A 9,219-nucleotide genomic window follows, 5' to 3' on the forward strand; every position below is an offset into this window, starting at 1 on the left:
GCTGCATAGCGACTCAGTTTCAAGCAAATTATGTTAAAAGGTTTTGAGTAAATCTGGTGATAGTCAGGGAAGAGTGCTAACAATCATGTGATCGGACTTGCATCTGTGGATCAGTGAGTGGCTCTGTTAGTGGGGTGCAGATCTTTGAGGATGTGGCATGAGAAAGGCCTACGATGTCTGTTTGCTAGTGTTTTGTGCCACCATAAAAAAAATCAAGGGGGCCCAAAGGCAATGTCTGCTTGCAGCCTACATGTAGAAGTTTGAATGAAAATGGTTCAACCATTTTTTAAGCGGGGGGCGGGGGCTAAAGTTTAAAGAATCAGTTTTGTAAATCCTGTGTAATCAGGGAGAGTTTTGCTCAATTAGGGCTGAATCCTGGAGAAGCTGAGACCCCGACTCTCCCTGACTTGAAGGCCAAGCACTTCACAGGAGTGCAAAGTAGATGCAGGACTGAGTCCTCTCAGACCAGTGTGTCATCCATAGTAACCAGGTATACATCATGGGTCCTTCTTGAGGCCAGTGCTTCCATGAATCCTCAAATGGAGGCCTGGACCACCATATGCCCCCATGTGGTTTTGCTGGGACAGTCCCATTATAAGCACTTGTCCTAGGCAAGGTGTAGCAAGATGGTTCTGCACACTGGGCAGCAGTGATGACCAGTCATGTAACTAGGGCAGGAGGAGGGCAGCACCAGCCCCGGGGGCCGGTTTGGAAGAGGTGCCAGAATGGTTCCCCCAGCGAGCCCGCACCCCAGCAGCTGCAACCAGGCAGGGTGCATAGGACCAGCCCCAGCAAGACAGCACTCAGGGAGCCAGCCCTGGCAGCAGCTGCAGCAGCTGTTGTCAAGTTAGATCCTCACATACTTACCTTAGCTCCTTCCCCTGCCTTCTGCTCTTTTCTTTCTGCTTGTTCTCAGCCGCCTGGCAGCAGTGGTTCTGTTCTTGTGCCCCTCCATGTCAGCACCTAGGCCTTAGGTCCTCATCACCCACCCAGGGCACTGTGGTCCTGGGTATCCCATTGATTTGTTCAGATGACTGCTTTTATCGCACTTTTGGCAGGGATGCAGTGGCAGCAGTGCTCTCTAGCCAGGAAGCACAAGAAGGGGTTGCTAGTCGTTGGGCATCCTGCAACTCTCCACAGCCTTCCCCACTTCCCACCTTTGGGGCACTCAGCTAACACTGGAGCTTGGGGACAGGACAAGTGGGTCATCCTGCTATTAGTCACCTTACAGATGGCCTTTCCCCACACAGCTGAGTTGTCACGTTTCTGTTTAAATTTGTCAAATAATTAGTAACTAGTTGATAACTGCACTTGAATGCTCACAGCAAAAACTGACCGGAATCAAAGGAAACTTAAGCACTAGTTTTTAAAACGAGGCCCAGGAGCTCCATGGCACGTTCTCACTGCTTATTACTGAGTTATTGCCAAAAACTAGAAGCATTGCCTAAGCGCAGCTACACCATGTTTCCAGAGTGACTGCAAAGTTTTATTAACATGACAGCAAAGTCCAGCATGCAATTGCTGGCCCATGATAGCAGCACTTCTGCTTTAACTGCCGACTGATAATATATGGGGTGCAGGAAGGCGGGGGAGGAGAGGGACTCAGTATTGGCTTCCCAGCCATTGCAGAATTTTGACAACAGTGCTGTGGTGGGATGAGAAGGCTCGGCGACACCAGGGGACGAAGCTTGCTTGTGGGAGGTGTCTGAACATAGTTCAGCTGTCTAGGTAGGGTTTCTGGGGTAAATGTATCAGGGTGGTACTTAGACTATTACAGAGGTTTGAAACTGCCAGTGAAGATCTGGGGAAATGATATCCCTGTTTGATTGCTCAACCTGGAAGAGAGAAGAGAGAAGAAAAGTCACTGCAGGTCAAAGACCATATTAACAGAAGGATCATTAAGATCACTCACATTACTTTTGCAACCAGAACGTTTTACATCCTGGAAGAATATTGTTCTTACAGGCTCAGCTTCTATCCTATTCATGAAAAAATGCAGGCAAAAATGCATGAACCTTTGCGCACACTGCTACATCTTTGGAGTGCTGGGCAACTGGGGTAAACTCACCCATATATATGCATACATATACACCTATACCTGTGCATGCTTTCCTGAAGGTCCAGCACATAATGCTAAGGTCAGAATGACAGGCCCAAATTCTTAGCTCTTTGTTAATGGTGAAAAATTCATTCTCATGTTGAATGTAGTCTTGAAGTCTTCCTTGATGGCAATAGTCACCTTGCACAAGGCCCCTCCTGAGGGCTACAGTTGTCTAGAGTGCCTGCTGCATGATGTAAAACTGACTTCAACACCATGCAGACAGAGACCTCCATGGGGGTGGAAGATCTCACACTCAAAGCATCATAACATGGGGTTGCGGGGCCTCTCTCAATACACGTATTTCATAGCTCCTACCATGAGTGGGTTGAGGATTTTGTAAAGGGGGTATGGGAGCAGTGACTGGTGCTGCCGGGCTCACTTCAAATAGAGCAGGGGCCTGAATGGAAAACATCTTACTTCCAATGCAACCTGCCCAGGGGGTGAAGGGAAGCCCTGTGCCCTGGACATTCCTCGAACCTAGGACATAACCCATTGTTTGGACTGGGTCAGGTATCCAGGGGCCAGGAACTGAGATGAAGTTAAAGAACAGACAGACTTCTTTACTTAGCCATTATAGGAGATAAGTTCACCAGCACTAAGTTGTAAGTAGAAGTATGCTTTAAACAAGGCAGGTGGTGTGTTCTGGTGGATAGGATAGTGGTAAGATGACCTGGGCTTTTGTTCAGCCTCCACCTCTGACCTGTTGTGTGGCTGTAGGCAAGTCACTTTTTCTGGATGTCTGTTTAACTGTCTTATCTTCTGTGTAGCTAGAAGCTTTTAGGGCACTAGACTAGCTCTTCCTTAATGTTTATACAGCACCTAATGCACTGGGGTCCCAATCTCAGTTTGGAGGGTCCCAATCTCAGTTTGGACTCCACACATTACTGTAATTCAAGTAATAAAGTAAAGATCTTTTTTTCTTGAGATTTTAGCTGAAAAGTGGATTATAAGGTAGGATACTCCCTACGTGGATATTCATTGCTCAGTCTTTCCAATATTTTGTAACATATGTGGTACCATGTCACCAGTCATACCTCTCACAAACCGAATTCTTACTCATCCCTTCTACATGGCTGGGAAGAAATACAGGGGAAGAAAGTGAATACAGAGGAGCGTTTGATGATAGCAAAATGCTCTGGTAGGCAGATTGATTATGTGCAGTTCCCTAGTTCCAAAAGATGCCAATGGTTCTCAGCTTCCTTTAATGCAGTTATCTGCATTGCTAGGTAACAGAAGAGCTGCAACTCACACCCATCTGCCTACCGTAGTTCCCAAAACAGAACTGAAAACCAATTCAACTGAGTTTTGGAGAAACCTTGCATTTCTGCCAGGCCAGGCCCTGGGAGGGGATGCAAAAGCCACTTGGAAAGACAAAAACCTTCTATAAAGTCTCATCTTCCCCCCTCAGAACATTATAAAACTGGGTGACCTGCTTCTTCTCTTGCTTACCACAGTGTAAATCAGAAATAACTCCTTTTTCTTTCCTGGCAAAATGCACCAGGACAAAGTACTTAAAAAAGGAGAAGAACCAGGCCTCAGCTATGTCTCTAGTTCACTAATACCAAACCGTTTGCTTGCATCTCAATGAACAAGAAGCAGCTGTCTTTGCCAAGAAGCGTATTGTTAGGCTTAATGAAATTCTGCAAAGGGTCCTGCCCTAAGTCCCTGATTCTAAGCACTCAATTTCCTCCAGCACCGCGGCCTCACCTGGTATCTGTTGAAGACAATACATTATTTACAGCAGATGTAGAAATGGCCCTTGGTCCTCAATCACTTCTGTGAGTGGCTCTGTGCTGTTCAGCTTGTCAAGCCATTGTGAAGAACTAGCTCCTTTACTCAGAGGGAAGTATGAAGGGAGGGAGTGGGAATGTTTAAGTCAGTTATCTGACCTGTAATTTTTTGCTACCAATCCAACCTGTGGGGAAGCTGGTGTATTCCTTCTTAGTGAATAAGGGATGTTAAGTTTCTTTTTTTGTAGTCTCCTTCTTGGGAATAAACCCCACATCTTGGTAATGACATTCTTTCACTGTTTTAAGAGAAATGTGTAGCTATATCCAGTGGCGATAGATGTCTGTAACTTGATACATCTGATGTCTTCTTGCATTGTGGTTTATCTAAATGCATCTCCCGTTGTTGCAATACAGCCATCTCTAAGGTTGGTGAGCCATGGTGGAGTCTTCATCAGTGCTTTCAAATATTTATTCACCCAAAAACATTTCCCCCATTGCTGCGGTTCATTTTGTCATTGGAACTTAAGATAAGGTTTTAATCCTCCCTGCTTTCTTGGCCTTACTTAAACAGCTGAATAGGTGGTTCATCCTCTGGAATAAATGGCACAGTTATGTTATGGGCTAGTCTGGGTGGTGATGGAGACTCCCCAGTGAGAAGAAGAGTTGGCACCTTCAGTTTGAAAGCTCAGCCTATGCCTCACCTTGGGCTTCCAGCAGCACAATCCCACTGGCCTCATTGGAGCTATTTCTGATTTGCCCTCGAGTGAGGGGAACCAAATCTAGCCCTCTGTGCTGAATGTAGACAGCAGCTTAAAATCAGTTAAGTATCCTGGTGTTTCCTTTCCTTTTCACTGGGAAAAAAATGAATCAAGGTCCAGTCCATTGAGGTACTGGCTTCACGTGGGGCTTGAAGATGCCTTGGACTTGGAACATACAGCCATGTTTTTCAAACCTGACAATTTAACTTGGATGCATTGGTTTGCTATGTTCCTAAGTACCTATCTTAATGTGCCCTGGACCTCGTTGGCAGAAGTGCTGCACACTTTATCTGCACCGTGGATACTAGCACATCTCACAGTTAGGCCTGAGGTGTCTCACACTAGGTATTTAAAACCCAGAGCCCGTGAAAGCCACTATGAAATCTTCCAGCTTAAGTCTCAGTCTCACTGATGGTAACTATGCGCTAATGCTATTTTGTTTGTGACTGTGATCTGCATGTACACTTGGGAATAAATTAACATGCTGGCTTCTTTTTACTGTGTATCAGTGCACATTTTCTCTGATTGTGAAATGTGTGATCAGAGCTAAGGCAAAGCTTAAAATGTTAAGAGCTTCATTTGTGCCTTTGGACACAACAGCGTTGGGGGCAGCGCGACACCCCAAGAGGAGTGCAAGCAGAATAGTGCCTCGGATGGGGACAGGCTTTCCTGGGATATGAAGCCATGCAGTGTAGGAGCTAAATTGTTCCAGTCCCCTTGAGGTTCAGCATATTTTCACCTCCCCACCATGCACCCATCCAGGTTTTTTTGGTGGGAGAGACAATGTCCAGTTTGCTGTCTGCTCTGCCTGCTTTATAGTAACAATAAAACTGGAATGGTCCCTCTGAATCCTTCAGTCCTAAGCCTTGCTATTCTAGCTAATTGCAATATATAATTTATAGAGCTCCATCTTAAAACTAGTTGGGCTTTTTGTCTCCATGGCTCTGATTGAGAGGGTGTTTCAGAGCCTCTGTCCTATGGGTTAGGCCAGTTTATACATGTGCCAACATTGTCCTTTAGCTTAAATAGCTCTTCTCCCTCCCTGGTGTTTGCCCCTGATGTATCTATACTCTTGCTTTCTATCTTCTCTAGGCCTTTGTATGTCTATGCTAAATAAGCCAAGCGTTTCTAGTCTTCTCTCTTGTAAGAGGCTCTCCTTCCCCCTGATGATCTTTGTTTCCTGAACAAAATTGTATGTGGGATTGCAGACCAGATAAGGTTTTGCCAAGGCCTTGTCCAGTTGCATTTAATTACTTCCTGGGGCAAGCCTGTAGGGCAAAACCTTGAGATCCCACTTACCACCCAGATCTGCAGTCTGGGGTGTAATATGGAAGAGGAGGAGCTTTGCTGCCTGTCATCCAATCAAATAGTCTTCATAGCTGTAGTAAGTTGAGTCACAGTTTAGAGACCTGGGGGAAATGAGCAACAAATGCAGCTCAATCCAGAGCTGGCAGTTATTGCCTAGGTACTTCATATGCTAAAGCTGATATGACAAAGGCATGGTATTTTCACAGCATTATTACAAGCTATTTATCCAATGTCTATTATTCTGCCAGACGCAACAAAGTGCCATTTCTTTGAGGCCAAATTCAATTGAAGTTTGCTCTTCCTCTGGCTTCATGCAGCAAGTGAAACAAAGGAAATAATCAACTCTTTTTTCCATTTATTAAAAAGATGCATGGAACTGCCTCCTGTGCAAATCATTGCTTTGGGCCTACAAATGCTTAAGCATGTGACTATCCTTCTGCTCTCAAAGAAGCTCCTCCTGAGAGAGAGATTATTCATGCTGTATGTAAGCGGTTGCAGAAACCGCTCCTGGTGCACATAGGACGTAGCTTACGGATATTGGAGTCAAGGGTTATAGTGGTGACACATTGCCCAGTGGGTTGAAGGGAAAAAGTTCTTGTGTAATAATCCTGGAAGAAATATAATAGAACCTTGGACTGTCAGATACAGTCCAGTAGTCTGATATGATAATGGATCCTAACTTGTCTTGGGCTATGCTGTGTTAGCTAGTTGAGAGTATGGCTGGGCAGACAGATTGATAGCTGGCTGGTGTTCAGAGCTTGGTTTAAGGTGGATTTGAAGAGTTCAAGTCTTTTGTCTGTATACCCAGCATTTGTCAACACTGGAAAAGGAGCATTGTGTACATAGCACTTAGGTGTGCACAGAGGACTCTTCTTTCTGACCTCGCACATTGACAGCTGGGGCACTGTTCTCATTTTCCAGTTTGTGCTGCTTGGTTGTCTGCATTGTGTGCAAGCCACTGTGAATGAAAGTGAGTGCCTTTTCCACCCAACTTTGATGGACTCGGGTAAATATTCTTTTATTGGCATTGCAAAGCCATTAAGAACATATGTTGCAGATAACCTTCTACCGTCTTTGTTCACTGACTGACTACCACCAAGCTCCTAGCTGCAATCATTTGGAAAGTTACATTTATTGTTTCATATTTGCCATATGTGTGTGCCTGGCAGTTGCACAGAATGTGCCCTTGGTTAGGCTGTTGCTAAGCAATAGGTAGAGATAAGAAATACATACAAATCTCTGAGGTCTTGCTTATGCCCTTGGCACTTAGGGGTGTGGACTATGCCTAAAGCACTGAGAAGGAATTTGGACTGGACACCACTGGCCACTGTGCACCAGCAGGCCAGCCTTGCAGGTGGGTCCAGCGTGTTTCCCCCTTCCACACTGGCTGCTGAAGCATTTGGGGGTGGAGACCTCTGGTTCCTGGTCTCTCTGACAGCATATGCCTGCAGGAAGGTCAAGAGGGAGCAGGACTTCTGCTTCCCACTCAAAATGTGCCAGGCCTTGGCACAAGGATGCAAAGGCACACTGTCTAAAATCTCCCTGCCTTCTCACCCTTGTACTGCTTGTGTACGGATGGATGCATACACCCATTGCATGCTGACTTGAAACTAAACTATAGATCTGCAGAAGGCAGGGCAAGGTGGAGCCTTTAGAAACGAACAGGTTCAGAAAGGGAGAAACTTCTGGTGTTGACAGCCATGTTGTTCGGTGTTACGAGGCCTTAAACTACAGAGGCATTAACAGTGACTCCATAGCTAAAGTTGCCTTGAGATTTAAATTTCTTGGTACAGCAGACTATTCTGGATAAAGCTGTTGACTTTAATTGTCCCTTTTTAAAAAAACAAACAAACTTCCTCTAGCCCAAATCCCACTTTTCAATATCCACTTTCCATTGTGATAGCTATTACAATTCCTGTTGAAGAAACTGCCAAAAATTCTGAGCAATCCTAAAACTGGGCTCACTTCAAACTCTTCAAAATGGTTACGGTTTTTTGGTGTTGTATTTTTTTCATTTATCTTTTCCTTATGAATGAAAATCGATGCACATCTGCCCAGATTGCTAACACTAACTGAGCATGTGGAGTGAATTACTGGGGAAACTAGAAATCCCTGTATCCAGACCAGTTGGGAAGTGGCGGTTTATCACCATTTCAACTGGAAAGGTAACACTGCTGCCTCTGCTCCTGTGAACCCTCCAGCTTTAGCTCCATGTAGCTCAAGATTTAATTTCAGACCCAGGCCACTTAATTTATTAATAGGAATTAAAAAACTTGAATTATTGGCATTCCCTGTCACGGAAAGCCACAGAGGATTCCTCTCTGTAAAACAGCCAGCTATACCACAGAGTGATGGGCTGAAGACCTGCTTCCCTATTCTGTTACTTGAGCCTTGCCTGAAGTCAGCCAGCTCCTTTCTCTAGCTTCTTTTCACCTATCAATCTTGTCCACAGTGCCTCTTCAGTTTTCCATGAACCTGGAAGATTCAAAGGCCCCGCAGCTATGGAGTCAGCTGCAAGGCTCCCATACTCCTCTATACCTCTTTCTGGGCTATAAATGGAGCATAAATGATTAGCTGTACAGTTTGGAGGCTAGCTGTGCATTGGAAAGGAATATGTGCATAGTCTATGCCATAGGAAAGTGGGTATGTGTTATTTATGGTTTGGAGGGGAAAATGGCCTTGACTTGATTTCCTAGGTCCACAGCAAATGGGTTGATGTGCTCTTTCTGCTTCATCTTGTATTTGGACAAACGAGTAGGGAGGAGTATAAGAATATTGCTTGGGCATGCAAGGATGGAGTCAGGAAGGCCACACTGCAATTGGAGTCGCAGCTAGGGAGGAAAATGAGGGGTTTCTACAAGTATGTCAATAACGAGAGGAAGATCAGGGGAAGTGTGGGTCCCTTACTGAATGGGGCAGGCAACTTAGTACAGAGGATGGTGAAAAGTATTCAATGTCTCTTTCACAGTCTTCACAGGCAGGCAGCTCACAGACTACTGCACCTGGCAGCATTGTTTGAGGAACTGGTGAGCAGCCAACTGTGGTAAAGAACAGGTCAGGGCAGGGGTTGGCAATCTATGGCACACGTGCCAAAGGTAGCACGTGGCATGGCTTTGATTGTCACTCAGACTGCTTCCTGCCCCGAGGGGTGGGGGGAGCCATGCCCAGATTGAGCAGCACGTGGCTGCCCAGGAACAGCCTTGTGCTGCTGCTGACCCCAACCGGCTAAGACCCCTGGCCCCAACCCTGCTTGGGCCCCAGTCCCAGCCCGGCACCACCACTGGCCCTGGCCTAGTGCCACCCCCGGGGGGGGGGGGGTTGG

The sequence above is a fragment of the Gavialis gangeticus genome, unplaced genomic scaffold (genome assembly GCF_001723915.1).
Source record: "Gavialis gangeticus isolate Ggan-Ray unplaced genomic scaffold, GavGan_comp1, whole genome shotgun sequence".
Classification (NCBI taxonomy): Eukaryota; Metazoa; Chordata; order Crocodylia; family Gavialidae; genus Gavialis; species Gavialis gangeticus.